This window comes from Spermophilus citellus, assembly GCF_964194105.1.
Source record: "Spermophilus citellus genome assembly, chromosome: 3".
NCBI classification, from domain to species: Eukaryota; Metazoa; Chordata; class Mammalia; order Rodentia; family Sciuridae; genus Spermophilus; species Spermophilus citellus.
The window spans coordinates 25891294-25914157 of record NC_138184.1 but is presented as its reverse complement, the minus strand read 5'-3'; the positions used below and the strand labels follow the sequence as shown (position 1 = coordinate 25914157).

At 42.8% G+C, this 22864-nt stretch overlaps 1 protein-coding gene across 2 annotated transcripts in view; it reads left to right on the top strand.

Annotated features, from left to right (window-relative positions):
• The window catches only part of CTDSPL (CTD small phosphatase like), a 113192-nt gene that overhangs the window by 53164 nt on the left and 37164 nt on the right, over window positions 1–22864 (top strand). The window lies entirely within an intron of this gene.

Sequence of the window (22864 nt, the reverse complement as noted above, 5' to 3'; positions counted from 1 at the left end):
AAATATAAGGGACATTTTGGGGAGTAGCAGAGGCCTCCAACTATACTAGAATTTGTAGCAATGGGATCATTTACCATTAAAAAGATTACATGTAAAGTTTGAAAACTTCTTTCCTATTACAGACACTTTGCTGTGGATTTCCTTGGGAAATGGCCTTTAGGGATCTTGTGGGCAGAGGAACCTGCTTCCCAGGGGCTGTTCTGAGTTGAGAGCCCTCGCTTCTGGACATACAGAATGATTTCCCCAACATAGAATTTAAGCTTTCTCTTCTCTGGGAAAACAGTATTAGAATTTTGCCTCAAGCTGATAATTATCACATCATGACAGGATAGATTCTCTGAATATATTTTCACCTCCATCTTTTTTAAAAATTCAAGTGTGAGATAGAAACCGGAATAGGAACTAGGTGGGGCAGGTGTTGGGAGCTGTTTCTGGACAGATTATTTAAGGAGACTGTTTCTAATACAAAGCTAGGTCCTAGAGAAGTCGAGGAATTGGTGGAAGCAGTGGTTGCAAGAGTTGGAGAATTAATTAGCAGGTCAGAGCCTGTAGCTGAAGAAGGATGAGCAGGGGTGAAATGGGAAAGGGAGCTAGGGCTCCCTCTACTCAAGAGAATGGAGTCTGTTTCTGGGGCCTCTCTTGGGTTCCAAGAACAGTGCTTGGCAGAGCCCTGGGGGAGACAGAGAAGGATGTTTGGTTTGCAAGCATGAACCCCATGCCTGCAGCTCAGTGGGAGAAGGGGGCTAGCTGGAGCAATCAGGGGTCCAGAAACTAATTTAAGAGGATGGGAAATTATGGAAGCCCTGTGGGTGAGTCTTCTCTCTTGCTGGGGCCTTAAATTTCCTCTGGCTATTAGAAAAGACCACCACAAATTCAGTGACTTAAAAAAGCATAAATTTATCTTACAGTTCTAGAGGTTCAAAGTCAAAGCAGCCTTAATGAGTTAAAACTGAGATATGGACAGGACCAGCTCTTTCTGGAGACTCCAGAAGAATCTTATTTCCTTACCTTTTACTCAGGTCTGGAGGCTGCCTGCATTCTTTGGTTCATGGCCTTCCTCCCATCACTTCACCCTTTTACTTCCATCTCACATCTCCTACTTCCCTTTTTGACCTTGGTTCCCATTTACAAGAACCCTTGTGATTACATTTAGGGCCCACTTAGATAATCCAGAATAATCTCCCCCTCTCAGAATCCTTAACCAAATCTCTAAGTTCTGTTTGCCATAGACAGCAACACTCACAGGTTCTGGGGATCAGGATGTAGCTGTCTTTGAGAGGAAGTGTTACTCAGCCTACCATCTGACAGAGGGGTTTAGTCTCCTAAAACTGTTCAAAGTAAAAATTTGTAGATGAAAGAGGGATTCATGATGTCTGCTTGAGCTCTTTGAGGCCATGCTAGGGTGCGCTGTCTTGGAGACTGAGCTGGCCTGTTGCCATTGGTCTCCAGACCTTCCTTCCGGCTGATGGACTGTTCTGTGGTGTGTACCAAGTCTTGGTGAGGCTGAGCATGTGGGTTCAGCTCCCTCCACAACTGGCTTGCCTGGGGCAGGGAGCAGGGGTGTGAGCTGCTAGAGCTGCTTAAAAAGGAAACTATTCTCCTCCTTTAATTGACAGCTCGGGTTGTTCTATAGGTCTGCTTCTGCTCCAACTAACCATATTTCTCCAGGCTGTGCAACAGCTGCCCTGATGGTTTCATACCAGGAGGGGGCTGGAGACTCCTGCCAGGTGCCCTGCAGGAGGTGTGAGGGAATCCCTTGCTTTCCCACCTGGGCTATGGATGGTGAACAGCCAGGTCCTAAGGGCATTTTCAATTTGAAACATCATCTTAAAGAGGAGTATTCTCAAAAAGTGACCTTCTGTTAGGGAAGAATAGCATCTGGTTTAACATGTTATATGCGCTTTGACCCTTTTACTGCAGAACTTTCAGAAACTCTAGGGGATTTAAGGTGGGTGCATTCCACTGGCTGTAGGGAATGAGCAAACAAATGGTTTAGTCTTTTTAGTTCACTTAAGTGTAAGCTGATCTAATAACACAGTTCTTCCCTGCCTCCAAACCACCTGTGAGACCTACTTCCCTTGGCACTTCCTCAGCCCTGAGGGCCAGAGTCTGGCCATGCTGAGTCCTCTGTGCCAGCCATGGTGTTGAACCATTGGCTCCAGGGCCTGTGTGAGCCTCAGCAAGCCAGTGCCCTCAGGACAGCATGGGGCAGGGGCAGCCAGGAGAGAAAGAGCAGAGCAGCCATCCTCCTCCACCCATGCCCAATATAGCTGTCCTAGGACTTTCTTACCCATTGTCTTACCATTTTCTTCCATCTTCTGGAGGTGGGCAGCCCATGGTCTTTTCTCCACCAGGTGACAGGTTAGCCTCTGACCGACTCAGCGACTTGCCTGAGGAAAAGGATGCTGGAGCGTACATGCTGTCCAGTTTCTTTCCCTATTCCCATCTGAGGAGGGGGCACCTCTAGCTGGGCCTAGTGACTTTCATAGCGTAGGGCACAGTGCCTGCACTGCCAGACTTCTTCAATCCACATCATGGTTAACACCCCCAAGTGAGAGGCTATCATAGGTCCTTGGATGTGTGTCAGTCTCCTTCCACTATTTTGGGGTCATGCTAGGGTGTTTACTGTTTTTAATCTCTCAGTGCCTAGGTCAACACCTGGCACATAGTAGGTATGAGAATCCTCAGCCCTACCACCCTGCTTACACACATTCAGTGTGAGCAGCTTCTGTGCTGATGCTGACCTTTTGTGACTTTTTAAGGTCTATGAGTCCTAACCCCTATGGTAAGGAGCAGACCTCCTATAGGGAAGGTTATTACCAATGCTGGTCATCTTGGGACAAGGACACAGACTGTTTGCTTTCCCTGGGTCCTGTTTTCTTGGCCCTTGCCTCCACAATTGTGCTTGAGGACTTTGTCCCAGGTCATGGGAACGAAGGCTTCTGCTGTGGGGAGGAGAGGTCCACATGTCTAGCAGCCCCCATAAGTTACTCTCTGAGTTTGACTCCTGGATACTGTCCTTCACCTAAAGGCTTGAAGTGCTATAGAGCCTGTAGGGCCTATTCCCAGATCTGGCCTGAATAGTCTGGGAAATGGTGCCCTGAAGCCCTGAAAGCAGAGACAACAGTGATAGTAAGATTCCTTAAGGAATCGTGAATGACCAAGACCTTCTCCTGCTCTACCTCAGGGGAGATGCTCTGTCCTCTGTCCATGGTGGGAAGATGGGAGCATTATTTTATTAAAGGAGCTAACAAGGTTTATGTGCAGCAGGTGCAAGATTAGTCTTTACTGAAGAGATTGCTGTTCCTTCTCCTTGCAAATATGGCTCTGTTGAGTTATGGGTTAATCAGGCCCTCTGGGCCAGCATGGCACCTCATTACTCTTTATCGCATGGTATTTATGGGAAATAGCATTCCAGGTTGCAAACAAGTGGTTGGCAAGCAAGGCTTATGAACACATTCTGCTCAGCCTGCAGTGCTAAGTATGTGTTTCTCTATGAGGGCTGCCTGCAAGGCTTCATCCCGACTCCGCCTGGGCTTACACGCCTGGCAGGGATAATCAGGCCTGTGGATATTTGACAGGCCAGGGCAGCATTGCCACCATGTACAGTAAAGGGTAAGGTCACTAACCGTCCTTTCCCACCCTGTATGGTCCCATGACAACAGCCCAGCCCAAACCAAGGAGTTGAAAGCTGTTAAGGGAGCCAGCCACATTTGCTCTTCAGAAAACATTACTTTAGAAGAGTGGAGGAGACCTGCAATCAGACTGTTGAAAATATCCCAGGGAGGGAGGGACTGCAGCATGGGCCAGGATGCCATAGAGCAGACTGGGAACAGAGCCTTGGCCTGGTGGCTGGCTGCTGGGGATGCAGGAGGAAAAGCTGAGGTGGCATCCACACTCAGTGTTCTTGGAGTGACATTGAAGTTGTCAGCTGGAGAGATGAATCTTGAGCTCTTCTTTTGGAAAATCCTGCAAATACTTTGAAGACTTCCAGAGAACTGCCATCCCAACTGATAGTTCAAGTGTGTTCTTAAAATATCTGATCTCCTTGGCAGAGTGGGGCTCTGTGTAGGAAGAATCACGTGGAACTTCTTATGCCATGTTTGGTCCCAATGTGTGGTATCTATTTTGAAATATGTGGTTTATGCAATTTTATCTAGAGAGGTTTCTTGGGGTCATTTGTTAATATATTTTTCCATTTATAAAAGTATTACTTCCTAGAAAATTCCTGCTTAAGAAACAAATGACTTTATAGCATTTCTTAAAATGTCATACTCTTATGAGAATCCAAATTATACAGATTAAAAACTATAGGCTGTTGGTGACATTTTAATGCATATTTCCATCTGAATTATTAGCCTGTTAGGTAGTTGATGTAAGCCTTCTAAGTATGTCTTAGAATACTTTTTCTGTTTTTTCAAATAAAACAACATACTTGTAAACCAATGCCACAAATATCCAAATAATATGAAATCACTCATTTAGTCTGTCAGAAAACTGTGATAGCAGGAAGAAAAGGACACAAAGATATAATCCGATGACATTTTCAAAATTAACATCTTTGCAAATATCTATGCATATTCAAAAGAGGTGATGTCTATCTGAATTAGAATAAACTCTTCTACTCTTGTTGAAACAAAACATAACAGGGAAGTGTTTCTGTGTTTCAAAACTGGGAATAAAGACAACAGGCCTCCTGTCTTAGAGCATTCAGACTATTTCAAGGTGGGATTCCCTCCACCCCTATTCTGGAGATTGAACCTAGGGCCTGGTGCATGCTAGGCAAGTGGGTACCACTGAGCTGCATCCTTAATCCCCAAATGGGATTTTCTTTGTCTTAAAATTCTTGCTTTAAGAATTCAGAATTCATTATATTCTTAGTAAGGCTGTTTCTATAATTTGTCCTAAACAGAAAAGAGTACTGTGTGTCCTGTTTATATGATGAAAATAAATGTCTCTAGGCTTGCCATTTGCTCCTTTGTCCATTTTGGTTACTGTCCCATGATTGGAAGACTTGTTTATCCATGTAAAAAAGGAAATTGAGAGGTTTGTGGAGTCCAGAGGTGGTTGATATTTGAGAAACAGTAATTGCCAGCTTTCCCAACAAGGATGTGCAAGAGGAGACCATAAGAAGTAATCCTGGTGGGTAACACATGAAGTACCCTGAAGTTCATGTTGATCTTCCTGCTTCTACAACTGGAAAATAATGACAAAAGTAAATATTTGGGGCCAGGTTTATTTTGGTCAGATAAGTTCCAGTCTGGTTTCTAAAATTAGAAATGCTGCGGGATGCACGTGGCTTGGGGCATCCTGCCGCAGAACTTTGTCTCAGAGATGTGCAGCTCTCTTCCTTGTTGTTGTTGTTGTTGCTTGGAAATGTGCAGCTGAACCCCCTCTGTGTCTGCTCATTGGTGCAGACCTGCTGCTGCTGCTACTGGGAAGACTCTGCCTGGGTAACTCTGGTAGGCTTCCACCCCTGCCCTCACCAGATGATGAGGAGCTGAGCCCACCATCTGCCTTCAGATGCTGACTTCCAAGAGTACAATTCTCATCCTATTGCTGTTCCTCCTCAAAGAATTCACTGACTACGTCCCCCTATTGCCACCTTCAAGCCAAAGTTTCTCACTGCTGTGATCTCCCTGGGTGGTACACCACTTTCCAAAGTGGCCTCCTCATTGTCTCCTAAATACACTGTAACTTTCAATTTTTCCCTACATAACATCCTTCCCTATCCCTACTGACAATCCTTCCAGGCTCAGCTGTAGTCCCATTTCCCTGGGGAGAGTGCCCAGCCCAAGGGAAGCCAGTCTGAATATTTGCACTGTCAATCTGTTGTTTTCCCTCAATGCCCAGCACAAACAAGGTGCCTAGGAGACATTTCCCTTTCAGCATCAGGTTCTTGTCCACATGCCCTCCCAGCATTGGTTCTTGGACTTGGCCTTTTCCTCTACTCAGATCATGCAGCCCTCTGTAGAATGTGGCAATGGCAGCTGATAGCCTCAATCTCCCACTGGGACTGGTTGGAGGAAGTGGGGCCTGCACACACAGGGCCTGGCCTTCACCTGCCTTCCCAGGTGGAGTAGGAACAAGCAGGGCTGGCTGTGTGGGCATGCCATGTGTGCTTTACACAGGGTCCCACCCTTGGTTTAATACTCTGCTTCTACTGTCCTGAAATTCTCCCTACCTTTTTGGACCTACATTTTCATTCATGCTGAATCCCACAAATGAAACACTCAGTCCTGGGAACAGAGAAGGTGCTGGTGGGAGGGGTGAGAAATGTCACAGAAGGGATGCTGGGTGAAGTACATGTGGAGACCAATGGGGAGTGAGCAGCAGCCTCAGAGAAGACATGGAGGGGATGCACCTGTAGTGAAGCACATTCCTTGCAGGGGGGACAGTTTTCTTGTACTGAAAGCTGGGAGGGGAGGTTCCTCAGGGATGGTGACTGCACAGGACCTGAGTTTAGCCCTAATCAGCCATGCCTGCCATCATAATCCTGCCTTATAGCACTATTCCAACAATCTTGTGTCACTTAGAAGAAAAGCTAAGTCTTTCCAGTGGCCTGAAGGTCTTATCTGACCTGTTGCTGCTGTCCTCTTCTGCTATCACTGTCCCTTGATTATTCTGCTGCAGCCATACCAGCCCCCTTGCTGGTCTTGAACACAGCAGGAAAGCCCCACACAGGGCATATGCATCAGCTTCCTCTCAGCCTGGGTCACCCTTCCCCAGACAACCCACCCTCTCCTCCTTCCGGCCTTTCCTGAGATGTCACTTGTCAGTGTGGTTTTCCCTGAACACCCTATTTAAAACAACACACATACACATGCTAGAACCTCTTTCCTGCTATCCTTTGATCCAAACTTAGCACCACATAACATACTCTCATAACATTTTATGTTTTTATTTATCATTTCGCTTCAGTGGAATGTGAGCTTGGTGAGGACAGGGATATTTGTATGCTTGTTCAGTACCCTGATCCCCAGTACTGAGAACACTCCCTGACACACAGTAAATCCCAGATAAACAAGCACTGGAAGACTTCTCTGCTCTGTGGGAAGGATAGTCCTGCCAATTGAGGTGACCAAAGGAGGGACAGTGGTAGCTGGGGAGGGGTCTGTGAGACCATGGGAAAGTCACAGAGGAGACAGCAGGCTGGCTGACAAGGGGAAATTGAAAGTCACCATACAAGTGAAGGCTAAACTAGGAGAGCCCAAATGAGCAGAGCAGCTGAGCAAGTTCGAGCCCTTAACCTAAGCCACACCAGGGAACCTGAGCAGCAGCTCAGGTGGATAAGATCATAGGGTTCCAGGCCTCATAAGGACCTCTGTGAGTTTTTTCACTCCTACCCCCACCATGGACCCCATGACAGTGCTAGCAAACAAACCATCAATTACAGAATTAATTTTATTTTTGGCCTAGGAGATGTCAGTCTTTGAGGAGGATTTATTGAGGATTTTTGAGACATTATTTGAGGCAGCTATTCCTTTTTTCAGTTCCCAAACAATTTTTGGACCAGATAGAGAGCAGAACATAGCTAATGGCTGTATTTTTATCATGGTGCAACATGGAAGTAGAGTGCCCAGTTTCTTGGTATACAGTTGGTTCCTGTTAGGTTCTGTGTTACAAATTGTAATATCTCATCTTTCCTGATTTCATTTGTTAAAGTCTCCCTGCACTCTCTAGTTGAGATAGAGGTTTTCAATTTTGATGATCTTTTCAAAAAAGCCTGGTTTTATTGATTTTTTTCCTATTGTTCTGTTTTCCTCTGTTTCATTTGTTTCTACTCTGATGTTTATTTTGATGCCAAGTATTGAACCCACCACACATGCTAAGCACACCTCTACCACTGAGCTCCACCCCCAGCTTCCTAAGGCTTTATTAATTTCTTCCTTCTGCTATCTCTGGGCTTAGGTTGTCCTTTTTCTGCTTCCTAGAAATGCAGTTAGGTTGTTTATTTGAAATCTTCTAGTTTTGACGCAGGCACTGATGGCTATAAAATTCCCCCCAGTAGTGGTTTTGCTGCGTCCCATAACTTTCAGTGTGTTGTGGGCTTGTGTTACTCTTTTAGGATATTTTAGAGTTATTTTGATTTTTTTTCTTTGACTGGTTGTTCAAGAATGTGTTATTTAATTTCCACATATTTATGAATTTTCCAGGTTTGGTTTTGTTTTTGCTGTGGGTTACTGGTTTCATTCTATTATGGTCAAAAAAGATACTTGGTGTGTTTTCATTCTTAAATTCTTTACGGCTTATTTTGTGATGACATGTGATCTGTCCTGGAGAATGTTCTGCATGCATCCGAGAAGAACGCATAATCAGTATTGGTTGGAATGTCCTGTGTGTGTCTGTAAGTATTGTTCATGTCTTTGTTTCCTTATTTATGTTCTGTCTGAATGTTCTTTCCATTATCAAAAGTGAGGTTTTGAAATCTACTATTATATATTGCTACTTCTCTCTTCACTTCTGTATTTGTTAGGTGCAAATATAATGGTTATATCCTCCCAGTGAATTTGTCCTTTTATCATCATATAATGTCCATTGTCAAATCTGTGTTGCCACCCTACTCTGGTTTGGAACTTTTTGCATGGAATACCTTTTCCCATTCTTTTGCTTTCAGCCTATGTGTGCCCTTATGTCTAAAGCAAGTCTCCTGTGGATAATTGGATTTTGTTTCCCCTCCATTTAGCCATTCAAATGTGTTTGACTGGGGAGTTTAATCCATTTATGCTTAATGTAATTATTGGAAGAAAAAGACTTACTATTGCCATGTTGTTAATCGTTTTTTATCTATCTTACAGCTCTTTTGTTCCTGTTGCCTCTTTTTCTGTCTTGTGTTTGATTGATTTTTGTGTGTGTGTGATGACATGATTTAATTTCTCTCATTTTCTTTCATTTATCTTCTATGTGTGATTAGTATGGGGATTAAATAAAATGTTTTACAGTAATAATCACCTATTTTAGGTTGATATACAAGGCCACTCATCATCTTTTTAAGCATAAGGTACAACAAATAGACTTTTTAAACTTTTTCACTTTCTCCTTCATTTAATTATTTTAAATAGAACTAGCATTAGAAGATATATATTTTATGAGTTTGATGCAGCTAAATCCCAGTGGTATTAAAGAACTTAATGAAGTACCTTTAACATTCATCTGGATTCTGGAGGATTAGACTAGCCAAGAAATTTTTGAAAAAAAATAATAAAGGGAGACTAGAGATATGAAGTATAAAACAATATCTATAGTAGCAAAGCTTTGTTTTACTGGCACAAGCAGAGAATAGAATAGAATAGTGTAGAGTAGATGGAATGCCAAAATCAGTGTGTGAGGGTGAGTTGCTCAGTAAATACTAGGATTAATCTTTTGGAGAAAAAAAAAATGGTAATTTGTGTACCAGAACAAATCCCAAACATAAAATATTCACATTAAAGATATTTACCAAAAGAAAATATAAGTATGTTAGGATAGAAAGAAGCCATTTTTAAAAGATTGTTAGATTTGACTCCCTAAAAACTTCAAGCTTTTGTACATCCATAACCACTCTAAACAAAATTAAAAGCCTAAAATAGATACTATTCCCAGTGTACAGAACAGTCAAGGGATTATGCCTCTAATACATGACAAGGGAACCCTTACCATCAATGGGAAAAATAGGCAAAAAGGTCAGCATTAAAAGAAATAAAATTATGGCATTTGCAGGTAAATGGATGGAGTTGGAGAATATTATGCTAAGCGAAGTAAGCCAATCCCCAAAAAACTAAAGGCGGAATGTTTTCTCTGATTAGTGGATGCCGATCCATGGTGGAGGGAGTGCATGGAAAGAATGGAGGAACTTTGGATTGGGCAAAGAGGAAAGTGGAGAGGGGTTATGAAGGTAGGAAAGATGGTGGAATGAGATAGTCATCATTACCCTAGGTACATGTATGATTGCACTAATGGTGCGTCTCTACATCATGTCCAACCAGATAATTGAAATGTTGCACTCCATTTGTATACAATGAATTAAAATGCATTCTGCTGTCATGTACAACTAAGTAGAACAAATTAAAAAAAAAGAAAAAAAAAGATATAAGCACAGTTCTCAAAAGAAATAGAAATGGCCAAAAAAAGCCACAAGAGATTGTAGAAATTGGATGGCAATCAAAGAAATGTAAATTAAAACCACAGTGAGCCAGGCACAGTGGCGCACACACCTGTAATCCCAGCAGCTGGGGAAGCTGAGATAGGAGGATCGTGAGTTCAAAACCAGCATCAGCAAAGGCAAGGCACTAAGCAACTCAGTGAGACCCTGTCTCTAAATAAAATACAAAATAGGGATGGGGATGTGATTTAATGGTCGAGTGCCCCTGAGTTCAGTCCCTGGTACCAAAAAAAAAAAAAACCCACAGTGAGCCACCAGGTTCACCTTTCGATTTGTAGAGGCTGTCTGATCTCTGCATGGGTACTAGTGCTCCCATTGGGGTGCCTCTGGGAGGAGTATGCATTGGTACTGCCTGTCTGGGTGGAACGTTGCCCAAAGGCATCAAGAGACTTGACCTTTTATTCAAAGACTTTGGTCCCAGCCCTTGTACTCTTGGAATTTCTTTTTTAAAGAGATAATCTGACATGCACTGATAATCTGAAATAATCTGAAATGCACTGATGCTCATTGTAGTGTTATTTTTGGCATTTTGAATTTTCACTTGGTATAATGTATGACACCTGATACAGAATTATTATTTTAGCATGATGCAATACTATGCTTTCTAGGGATCATTTCTATAGTTTGTTAATACATGATACAAAATTCAAAAGATACGAAAGAGAATAGAGTGAAAAATCATTACCCATCCCAGTTCTGTCCTCTATTCCCCCAGGTTCTCTCCCAGAAGGCATCTAGTTATTTATAAATCCTTCCAGAGATACTCTTTGTATATATAAGAACACACATGCATGTGCTTTTTATTTATGTACTTAATTTTTGGTTTAGAAATGAATTGCAGCATGCTATATGCATCACTTATACCTTGCTTTTCTCACTTTTTTCCCTTGCTTTGCTCCATTATCAGTAAGCAATGCAAAGCAAGGCTGGGAACACAGACTACCTGGGTTTGAGCAAATTACTATTTATTACCTATGTCATCCTGGGCAAATTTATTAACTTCTCTGGGTCTTAGTTTCTCCATCTAGAAAATGGGTAAAATAATAGTCCCTACTTCATAGGATTGCTGTAAGTGTTAAATGCATCACTATGTGCAAAGTATATAAAACAGTACCTGGCACATCTTACCTGAGTGTTAGCTATTAGGAATACATGTGGAGCTTCAACTTTCATTTTAGGAGCTGTATAATATTCCAGGCTATGAATATATTTTCTGCTTTGTATGATCAGTCCCATATTGATATACAACTATGTTGTTTGCAGCTTTGCTAATATAAACAAAGTACAGTGTTTCTTATGACACATATTTTTGAAGGACACAGTGTAAACATCAGTTATTTAATTATGGCACAGTGCATATTTGTACAGTGGAACACAATGTATAAACTATCAAAATCAGGTTGTAGAAGGATGTCTAATGATAGGTGAAAATGTTCATATATATTAATGAAGTAGAAACTAACATTTTTAATAGAATTCTCTAGATTTTCTCCATAATAAGTGTGAAATAGATCCTACAATCTAGAGATAGCCACACTGAACAGGTTGATGTATTTTACATAATCTCTCCTTCTAAAAACTGGTACTAGTTATTTTACAGGAAGTGGCAAAATCATCTTTGCTAAAAGTATCAGGAGCTATGAGTTGGTTCTGCAGAGGAAAAACTGACCATATGTGGGTGGCACAGGTTAAAACTACTTGGAGAAGGAAGGTTTACGAGGGACAAGAGGGGTTCAAGGGGTGCAGTTTGTCCAAACTCTGTCTTCAGGGATTGCAGGAGCTAGACTGGTTAAATTAGTCATTTTCACTGTTCAGAGTTTCTCTCTGTTCATTTATTCATTAAACATCTATTATGTTAGATCTGTGTTGTGCAAGCATGTTTATAGGTCCAGGGACACAGACATGAACAAGATAGGTAAAATCTCTTAGGAGCCCAGCTTCCATAATTTGTGAGATGCTTCATCTAATACAGACTACAGATACTGCCCTGTATGTCTTTATAAAGATGGCTCCTCCTGTCTGCATAGTACCCTGTCTGTTGCTATGCATTAATTTTATAAACCATTCCTATTCTATTGGACATTCAGATTGTTTATGTGAACACTTCATGGTCTTTGACATTTGATTGCCTTTTTTTCAAATGACTTGTTCTGGTTTAGGTTGACCAGAAACGTATGAATGAATAACCTGTGTCATCAAAGCCTAACCACCATTGGCTGTATGTTTTTATCATTTGTGTTCACCAAATGGGTACGAAACTGGGCTTTGTTGTTTAAACAATCATTTATGTGGTCACTGTTGTACTTTAACCTTTACTTCCTCTGCAGTGCATTATCTGTTTGAATCCTTTTTTCCATTTCTTATTTTGACTCTTGGTGTGAAAAACGGACTTAGTAGTGATGGTTTAGAGCTCTTGGACTCTAGACTCATACAGACATGGTTTGTATCCAGCCCTGCTACTTAGGAGCTCTGTGACCTTGGCCACTGGGCTGAGAGAGTGCTGAGGAAAGGAAGGGCATTCCCAGCAGAGGGGCTGTCCTGGGAAGCTGTCACTGAGAGGCCTGTGGGCCCGAAACATGCAGAGTGCAGTGGTTCAACCCACTGTGTGGCTGCGTGGTGAGATTGCCCTTGAGTATTACCTGTTCATTCTGGATTTTCAAATGTGTGGCATTTGGAGTGAAGGCAGGTGGCACAGAACCTCAGAATCCAGGATTCTCCCTGGAAATGAGACCTAAACCCGAAGAGTGCCGCGCAGAGCCCCGCAGGGAAGATGGCGATAAAGCAGAGTCGGCTGCTCTGACTTTGAAGCCCAGCACCCTGTGTGACTGCAGGAGGATGTACATACGGAGTCTGTTTTCTCATGGGAAAGTGGGGTGGTCATGTTAACACTGCACACTGTGGAAACCAGAGATGATTTACATTAAGGGCCTCACACAAACGAGACACTCAACAGATGTGGGCTGTTAGGAACCAACAGTAGACAAGGGTAACCCTGGAAGGAGGAGAGCGCATTCCTCCTGCCCAGCCTTCCGCAGCCTTGCTCCAGCCATTCTCTGCCCTGCTGGAGCCGCTCCTGCCAAACTGCAGGGCATATGAGCTTTCAAGGGGTCATTGCTTTCAGAATGCCCCATAGAGTTCCTGGGGAAATTTATTGCATGGAAATGAAATAGGGACTGATTGGATATCTCAAAAGGTGACTCTTAGTAACTAACTCTTTTTTCTAGGCAAAGAAGTTGTTTGGATTCTCAGCAGCCACGTCTGTTTTTGAACTCTGTGCGGTCTATGCCCTGGCTTCTCCCTACACCCAACACTCCCCTCTTATTCGAACAGAGGAAAGTTGTGTTTGTTGACCACTCTTTCAGGGTGGGAAAGGAATGTAATGTATGCATAGACTGCCCAGAATTTCCTGTTAGACACCCATTCCAAACCACTGCCCTGGGATACATTCCAGAGATAGGAGCCCAACTCTAGAAGAGAAGAAATGGTGCATTCATTTAAATGTTGGCCTCTGGGAAGAACACTCCTTTGCCCCTCTTTTTTAAGAAGGTGTTTAGCTTTTTCCATAATCATATAGTTATGAATTCAGCTGTATGGTCTCTTTAGGGTTGTAATGCACTGAGGCAATTTTATTTTCTATTTTATAGTCTTAATGGTGTTGATGTCCCCATTGATGCTATGTACAGGATATGTTTTTGATGTTCTGCTGTAAGTACTTAAACAGTGTAAATCTGCTATAGATTACTTTTAAAATTTTGCTTTTGTGACAAGAAAGAAGTGAATTTTGAGGGAAGGGTTTTGGAGCTTTGACAAATTGCCAGTAGACTTGGTGCATTGTTGAAGGAAACCAGTGCTGGACAGTAGTGAAAACAGCAAAAAAGGATTTTATTCAAGACTATTACAATAGAGGAAAAGATACCTCAGTCTAGAATCTGGCTCAATTCTGAATACATCATGGACAAGTGGGCATTTATAGCCAAGGAGCATGTTGGAGGTCAATGGATAGAAACTTGGTGGGAGGAAACATCAGGAATAAGAGGCTGTTCCAGATAAACTGCCCAAACAGGGCTCTTGGGGAATTCAGGCCAGTGTGATGAGGCATTACCTGGGGGAAGAGGGAAAGTGAAGACCCAGCCATATCAGGAGTGATTGCATAAAGAGAATGGGGATTCTTGCTAAACTAACTCAGATGGTCTAGAGTCCTAGAATTTGGAAATTTGGATTCTACAAGGAAGTATATAGATACACCTAAGAGAAGGTTCTGGAGCCTAACTGAAGTTTGGTTAAGCAAAAGGTGTTCGTCAATATCCTGAAAATCATACTGTACTGAGTCTTTGGTGATCTGGCTCCTGTGCTAGTGAGAAGTTCACTTTGTACCATGGAAAGGCAAATTTTTATAGAAGGCAAACTTTTGTCTTTGAAAAGTTAAGGGGCAATTTCTTCACTTGGGGAGGAATTTGAATGATTAGAGATGGATTTACAGTGAGGAGAAAACATTCCACCTATGTTCCAGACAATCTGATCTTCGTCCTGAGTTACTTCTGGATTACACAGAGCTGTGGAGCCCTGGGAAATGGACTGAGACCACAGGACAGAAGAAAGTGCTGGGGAGTGGAGGTGGGGGGCATGCTCAGGAAGGTGAGCTTGGAATCATGGCAGACCCCAGAGGTTTAGAATGGTTCCAGAGCCTCTATTATCTTGACTCTAAACCAGGTCAGAACAAAAGAATGTAAAAGGTCACTGGTTATGTGGCATGGGCAGTATCACACTAGTTAAGCAATATTGGCTGTTTAGGGATAACATTCAATTTCTGAATGCTGAAAGAAAGCAGTTAAGTCAGGAAGTACAACAGGATGACCAAAAATGCACCCGCCCCCCTATGCATGTGCCACTCCGTTGTGGCTTCCATCTGCTGGCATCAGCATGTCTAGGAGCTCTGATCATGTGCTCTTTAGACTGGTCCTCTTGGGCCACTGAAGGACCGAACTCCGCTGTCGGCCTTGGTGGACTTTGCTGTGGGTGCTTTATGGTTACAATACTTCCTTTCTAACCATATTTAATACAAGATTTCCTAGAAGAGGCCTGATCCCTAGGGTTTAAATCTCACATGTGAGGCTGTGTTTTATTGGTTTAGTTTGTATCATTGTTATTATTGTTACACAGAGAAACCTTCACTGGATAGAAGGTAAAGTTGGAAAGAGCTACTCAATGTTCTAAGTTTAGGATTCACATAACCAAACCCAAATGGGTCTGCCTGCATGTGTTCTCCTAAAGGCAGGCTGAACCTAGATAGAAGTATTTCTATGGGGATGGTTGTCTGGATACAAGCTAAATTCTCAGTGTTCCCAGAGAATTTAGAGACACTGCACTGTATCTAAACTGATTATAATTTTTTGTTATTATATTTTAAGATGCCTGTATGTTCTCTCTTACACAACATATGTGTTTTTGCTCCATCCATACAATTATCCAGTGGGGTATGTGTTATTATTCCCATGTTACTATTGCCAACTCACACCAGCTAACAAGTGTCAGGACTGGAACCAGAATACAAGTGTAATCCCAAAGCCCGTTTTCTTTCCATGTAATTTATAAGTACTTTTAAAGTAGTTTTCTAAATAAGAAGTTCCATTCTAGGCTCATAAATGACTCACAGGTCTTATTTGCAAATATCCTGGATCTTGCCACAGGTTAATAACCTGAATTAGTCATAATTTAAAATTTAATCTCAAATTGGGTGTGGTGGCACATGCCTGTAATCCCAGCAACTCAGGAGGCTGAGGCAGGAGGATCATGAATTCAAGGCCACCTCAGCAATTTAGCAATGTCCTAAGTAACTCAGCAAGACCCTGTTCAAAATAAATAAAATAAAGGGCTGAGATGTAGCTCAGTGGTAAAGCACCCCCAGGGTTCAATCCTTGGTACAAAAAAAAAAAAAAATTAATCTCAGTAGTTGCAATCATAGGAGGAAACAATGATTTGTGGTACAAATCTTATTCTGTCACTCCCATTTTCATAAGATCAAATCCAAATTCTTTGGAGTGGTTCACAAGGCCCTTGCTGTCAGTCACTCCCATCTCACCCTTCTTGTCACTGCTTTGATTTCTCAAATTATTTCATGCTTTTTTTCACATCAGACCCTTTACATGTGGCTGGTTCTCTACTTTCCTACTCTCCCTACAGCCCCACCTACTGGACAGACTCATCTTCCAGGAAGCCATGCCTGTACCTTCTGACCCCCAGTGAGGACCATGTGCTCTTCTTTGGGCCTCAACAGGGCCAGGCACAGCACCCTCAAAACAAGATTCATTTCCTCTCCAGATTACATGTTTCTAATGTCTGTTCCTCTAGACATGGACCTCATGCAGTGGGGTCATGCCTGTGTTCTGCTCTGCCTAGCGTTGGAGCCTACAAAGAGAATTTGTGGTTTTACAGAACAAAAAATTCCAAAAAGTTCTGGTCTAAAAACCCTCTCTATTGCAGCTGCTTCTTTCTCTGCTTTGGCTCTTTCTCAGGTAGTTGCTTACCATTGGATGGCAAAGGTGGTCACTGCTGGCCCTAGTCTCACACCCTACCACTTTAGAAAACCTAGCAAAAAGAGGACATCTCCACGTCCTCCAGTGAATCCCAGGGTTGACTCTCCTTGGCCCAAGTTGGATCACATGGCCAAGCCTTGGTAGTAAGCTGAAAGTCAGTGGGTGAGAGTGATTCCCCAGAGGAAAATTGAGGAACTTTTGCCAGAAAGGGTGATAGGATTTGGCAGCAGAAATGTCTTATATATACTTTATTCCCTATCTGCAACTGGTGCTCTAAAGATGCAGGCTCCTGCTACTGGGTCAACATTCTGCCCATAGGATCAGGGAGGTATTTCCCATAGTGTCTTTAGGATCAAGGACTGATTTATTCTGAGAAGAAGGCAGTCATCAATGTGTCCACTTTAAGCTACCTCGTTCAGAGACTCTTCATAAGCCCAGTGCTGGGAGATAGGAAGTCCCTAGCCCTGGAGTAAGAAAAAGAGGGATGTACACAGGAGTAGGAAATGGTCTGTATTTGCAGGACTGGGGTAACACCAGGTCCAGGAACCTAGATAGAAGCATTATCTCCAGGCATACCTAGGAAAACAGCCACTGCCAGTTTTCCCTCAGTGTCACACTGTCCTTCCTGTGCACACAAGGATCACAGGTCAGTCTTTGTCTAACATCTCCAGGTGTTCACGATCATCCCCAGAATTTCTGCTCCACCCAGGTCTATTCAGGGAAATGGAGAAAGTTAAGCCTTTCTATCACTTCATCTGCCTCTGTCAATGATCTCATCCATTTACTCACCCTGCGGGGTATTTAGGCCCATGGCCCAACCATCTGTATGGAGAAAAGGGCAGCCGCTGGGGCCAGCCATGGGCATGTCTTTATTGGCAGGGCTAAGGAAGAAAAAGCAGGTCCTGTCAGGCCTCATATAAAGGCCCAGTAGGGGAACTGGCCAGGAGACCCTGGGTCAGCCAGCCTCCTTGGTGCTCTTTCCTGATGCACACCTTAGGGCTAGGAATGCCTGAGATCTGAGCAGAGCCCAGCAGAGGAGAGCTAAGTGCAGCCCCAGAGGGGAGTGAGTAAGGGGGTGGCGGAGCTTGGATGCCTCTCCTCTGGGCCAAGAGCATTGTTCTTTTCCTAAGTAAAGCAGCATCCAGCAGAGCTCATTTGGCTCTTGACCCCTCTCTTCTCCTTCCCCATCTCTGCATCCAATTTTTAGAGCAATTGAGTGGAATTATTTCCTAATATTTTTCTAGTTTTTTTGCTTTTAAATTACAGTTTATATAACTAAAATCTGTTATGGTAAATATGACTTCCAGTGTCATATGCTAGGAGAAAAAAATCTGTGCCCATAGAATTCATCCCTGATCCAGGATTTGCCCACAGAACCCCTATTCCTTTACCAAGCAGAAGCTTTTAAGAGACTAATGATAATAAGAACTAACATTTATGGACTGCTTACCCTGTATGAGGCACTGTTCTGAGTAATTAGATAATTAGATAATTCTCACAACAGACTTGTAAGACGTGGCTGTCTCTTTTGTCCTCAGTTTAAAAATAAGGAAACTGAGACTCAGAGAGGTTGCCTAACTTATCCAGGTCCCATACTGTTTCTGGTTGAGCCAGCCTTCACTTCTTACAGGCTGGCTTCCTGAGAAGACATCTACAACCACCGCAGTCTGGTAACTTTGTGCAGCCTTTATCAGTGTCATGTTGAGAATTCATTGCGGGATACAAAATGGGCAAGAGAGACAAGTCAGGAAGATATTGCAGTGGTCCCGGGACAAAGTGATGAGGGCCTCAGTATGGATAGGGGCAGGGGCAAGGAGTTGCTGAGGAAAGATTGAAGAGCCATTTAGCATATCATACCCAGCATCTCAGAGAGAGGGTGAGGTGTTTTGACTAGGAGGTTGGTGCTTCCCCTGGGTGAAGAGGAAGATGTTGAGTCCCATTTAGGCATGCCAAGGGGGAGGCACACAGGAAATAACCTGGCCTGAAAAGTAGGAAGGAGGTATGGGCTCAGGGATCACCCAGCACACGCATTTGGGAGTTCAGTGGCTGAGGAACAAATCACTTCCACTGGAGAGTTTATCTTTGATTCTACCCCTGCATAACAGGGATGCTCCAGGAAGTGGACATGTGGAAGGAGGGAGGTTAGTGTGCTGAGGATGAGGAATCTACATGGAGGAAGCTGGAGTGAGGTGGGTGGGTGCTGGGTGTGGATAGGAACAGGAAGGTTATCAGGCATAGTGACAGAAAGCTTTGAAATGATTTTTGGTGATGATTTCTAAGTCTGATAAAGATGAAAGTCTTTATGAGATGATTTAGACTAATGTTCAGAGTTGCTATTCCTTTCTTCCTCTAAAATAATTCTTAAAGCCAATGTAACAGAGAGCTATATGCTTCGTTAGTCTCTAATATCCTGAAAGACCTTGTTCCTGGATACCTGGGCCAACAGAACACCTCTCAGACACGTCTTACTAGTGGAATCACTTAAAGGGGTGCCCAGGGAAAGGTGGCAAAAAGGCAGATTCTTAAAAACAGAAGCAGTGGGACCCATTTGTGTGGGTACGGGGAGGGCATGGGCAGGGTGCATTCTACTGGTAAAAGGACACTTCTGTGGTAACTGCTTGTCATGTGGCCTTCTCTGGTCTTGAGCTGCTCATTATGCTCTGTTTTGTTGGTGTCATAGACCAGCAGTTGATGCAGGCCACATGGACTTCTTACAAGGCTCAAAACACTTCTTGCCTGGTTTGTTTGCCTCATAGACTTGGGCTGGAAAAGCACAGGATAAGTCTGAAGGTGAAGGTTTAGGTTTAAAAGTAGTAAGTGTTTTTTCCTGAGCTGCTCAGAGTTCTAGAAAAGAAGTTTAATAAGACTATTTACTATTTCCCCCATTGTTTATGACCAATTACACAATTACCATAAAACATTTGGGAAATATAGAAAGAAGAAATGTAAAACACCCATAGTCTGATAACCACTGTTAATTTTTTCCTGATTATAATCTTTTTTAGCTTGTTTTGTGTGATTATGATTAAATCCGATACTTATATAATTATAAGGCTAGTTATTTTTTTAATAATTTTTTAGTTGTAGTGGACACAATGCCTTTATTTTATTTGTTTTTATTTTTATGTGGTGCCAGTGGCTCTTACATGCTAGGCAAGACTAATTTTTTTAAGCTAATGTTATAAACAGCTGTCCTAAAACTACAGATTTTAGTTTCAATTATCAGCCAAAACCCTTTTACCAGTTTATGAGCAAATCCAGGCCTTTCTGGATTACAGCTGGGTGAGAGGTAGCAGCAAGGTAGAAGGCAGTGGGATTCTGGACCCTGGCAGTCTATCTCGAGCCCTAGGAACAAGTGAATGCTGAGGGTGTGGGGGTCTTGTGTGGGTCCTGAGGAGCCCTTCCATTTTCCCACCTAGTCTAATGTCCAGTGGCAGACTAGCCCAAGAATGATCAGAAATTTGGCCCTTGCCTCCTGGAGGTGCCCACACTGTAGATCTAGACTTATTTAACAGAGAGAGTCTATGAACCTCCCACAGTTGTGGAAGGGAGACCACTGTAGCTTCACTTCTTCATACAAAGGAGGAGGAATGTGCATGGGCTGCTCTTTGCCTGTCAGGGCATGGTGGCCTCCACGTGACTTGAACTCACTTATTGACTCCTGAAGCTCTGTTTGTACCTTCTATACAGTACTGGATCATGTAGTGGAAATTTTAAGTTGCTTACTGGTTCTGAGTTTAGAATTTTTTTTTTTAGTATATGTTAGTTTGTTAATTAGTTAGTTATGGGGAAGATTGTGTTATCCAAGAATGATGATCATGAAAGGTGCTTTTTTCAGACTGTTCAGTATCTCCAGGACATGAACAGTGTGTTTGCTTGCAGAGAAATGTGCTCTAATCCAGGGAAAAGTCATTCTTTGCCCCTGGCTAAATTATGTGAGTGTGGTACAAAAATTAAAACACCCAAAGTAACAATGAAACAATTTACCAATCATTTATATTAAATATGAGTTTATGCCAGTGCTTTTCTCTCCATTTGTTATGCTTCCTCCTTAATCTGATCCAAATTGTTCCATGATTGTTTTCAGCAGAACTGGGCACAGTGGTGCATGCCTGTAATCCCAGCAGCTAGGGAAGCCAAAAAAGGAGGACCAAAAGTTTGAGGCCAGTCTCAGCAACTTATATTCTGTCTCAAAATTAAAAACAAAAAGAGCTAGAAATGTAGCCCATTGAACTCACCCCTTAGTTCAATCCCCAGTACAAAAAAAAAAAAATGCCTTCAGTATAACATGCAGGGAAATCACACATTTTGGAAGCAGGCCCACTTGGGTTGGAAACCTGGCATTAGCAGTCACTGTAAAGTTTTCTCAGCAGTGAGATGTAAGCAGTGACATCTACTCCAGTGAGATGTAAGCATCTCTTTGGGTAGCCAGAAGATTGTGTGAGATGAGGTTTGTGAAGTATTGTTACCTAGAGGGTTGACCCTTGGTCAGCAGCAGTCATTATCTCTTCCACCACTGCTTCCTGAAAGACCATCCTATCTGGTGGTTCCAATGGCTTGGCCAAGCGTTTGTATCCTAAAATGAGACCACTAGCACTCTGTGATATGTACCCAAGGATTCATGTGGAAAATAGAAACAGCCAGCTTTCCCAAAGATTGAGGGGGATCTTAAATTCAAACTTCCTGGACCCTTTGGCCAAACCCTGGATAGAGACCACCCATATTTGTGGAGTTGCTTAAAAAAATAGTTTTTCAGAATTCCTACCTAAGCACTTTTGGTTTTGATGCTAGCAAGAGTACCCCCAAAACTTTCATCAGAGATTTTGTGGTCTCTTGGGAGGAAAGGTACTGCACAAATCACTCACAAGTGCACAAAAAAAGGAATCATGCCACAATTGCTTTTTGGTAGAGATAAGCCCCAAGAGTTATCTTGTGGACTCAAATCATTTCCTGCATTGTCAGTTTTCTCATTAACCCTCAACATGGTCCCTTGCCTGTGCCTCACTCAGAGCTCTGCTGACCCACCCAACCATGGTATGCAGTGGGACGGCCCTGGCTGCATTCCCCTGCAAAATGCTCTTGTCCCTCCAAGTTGTCAGTCCTCTGCCCTGAGGTGTGTTTTCCATCTACTCCATTTCTGACTTGTGGCAGCTTGTCTGGATCCCTGGATAAACTGAAAGCATCCATCACTCCCTCTGGTGTTTCAGTCCAGGACAGACCAGGGCACATTATTCCCCTGGATCTCACAAAGATGGGCTTTATCCTGTTCAGCCAAAGCACACATTGTCTATGCTGACTTTGTATTAAAGATAATGGAAATCTTCAGCCCTGAGCTTGGTGGGACCAGGCCCCCAACAGCTTCTGACAAATGGCTGAGTTTAAGAAGGGAATTCCTTTGAGCCCTTACATGTTTTTCTTTTGTTCCTCCTGTGGTACTAAGGTTCAAACTCAGGGCCTCATACTCTACTACTGTGCTGCATCTCCAACCCTTTTTTTTTTTTAATACTTAGTTGTAGATGGACTCAATATCTTTGTTTTTTTATTAATTTTTATGTTGTGCTTAGGATCGAACCCTGTGCCTCATATGTGTGAGGCAATGCTCTACCTCTGATCTACAACCCCATCCCCTCCAGCCCTTTTTAAAAATTTTTTTTATTATTTTGAGGCAGGGTCTCCCTACGTTCCTCAGGCTGGCCTCCAACTTATGATCTTCTTGTCTCAGCCTCCCAAGTTGCTAGGATGACAGGTGTGCACCACCACATTATGTTATATTTCTTAATCCATGAAGTTGGTCATTTCCATCGTGAGCAGGGAGTGTCCAAGAAGCTAGTTTCAAAGTTGACACTTTTTTGTTTCTGGTAATGAAGAGATATTTCTCAGGAACTGTCAAGTCTAATGTGTATCTTTTTTTTTTTTAAACATTTTTTTTTTCAGAGGAGGGAGGAAGAGAGAGAAAGAGAGAGAGAGAGAGAGAGAGAGAGAGAGAGAGAGAATTTTTTAATATTTATTTTTTAGTTTTTGGCGGACACAACATCTTTGTTTGTTTGTGGTGCTGAGGATCGAACCCAGGCCGCATGCATGCCAGGCAAGCGCGCTACCGCTTGAGCCACATCCCCAGCCCCAAATGTGTATCTTAAAAGACATTTATTTTGAAGTAATACTTAATGCATAGTGAGAATACTTCATCTGC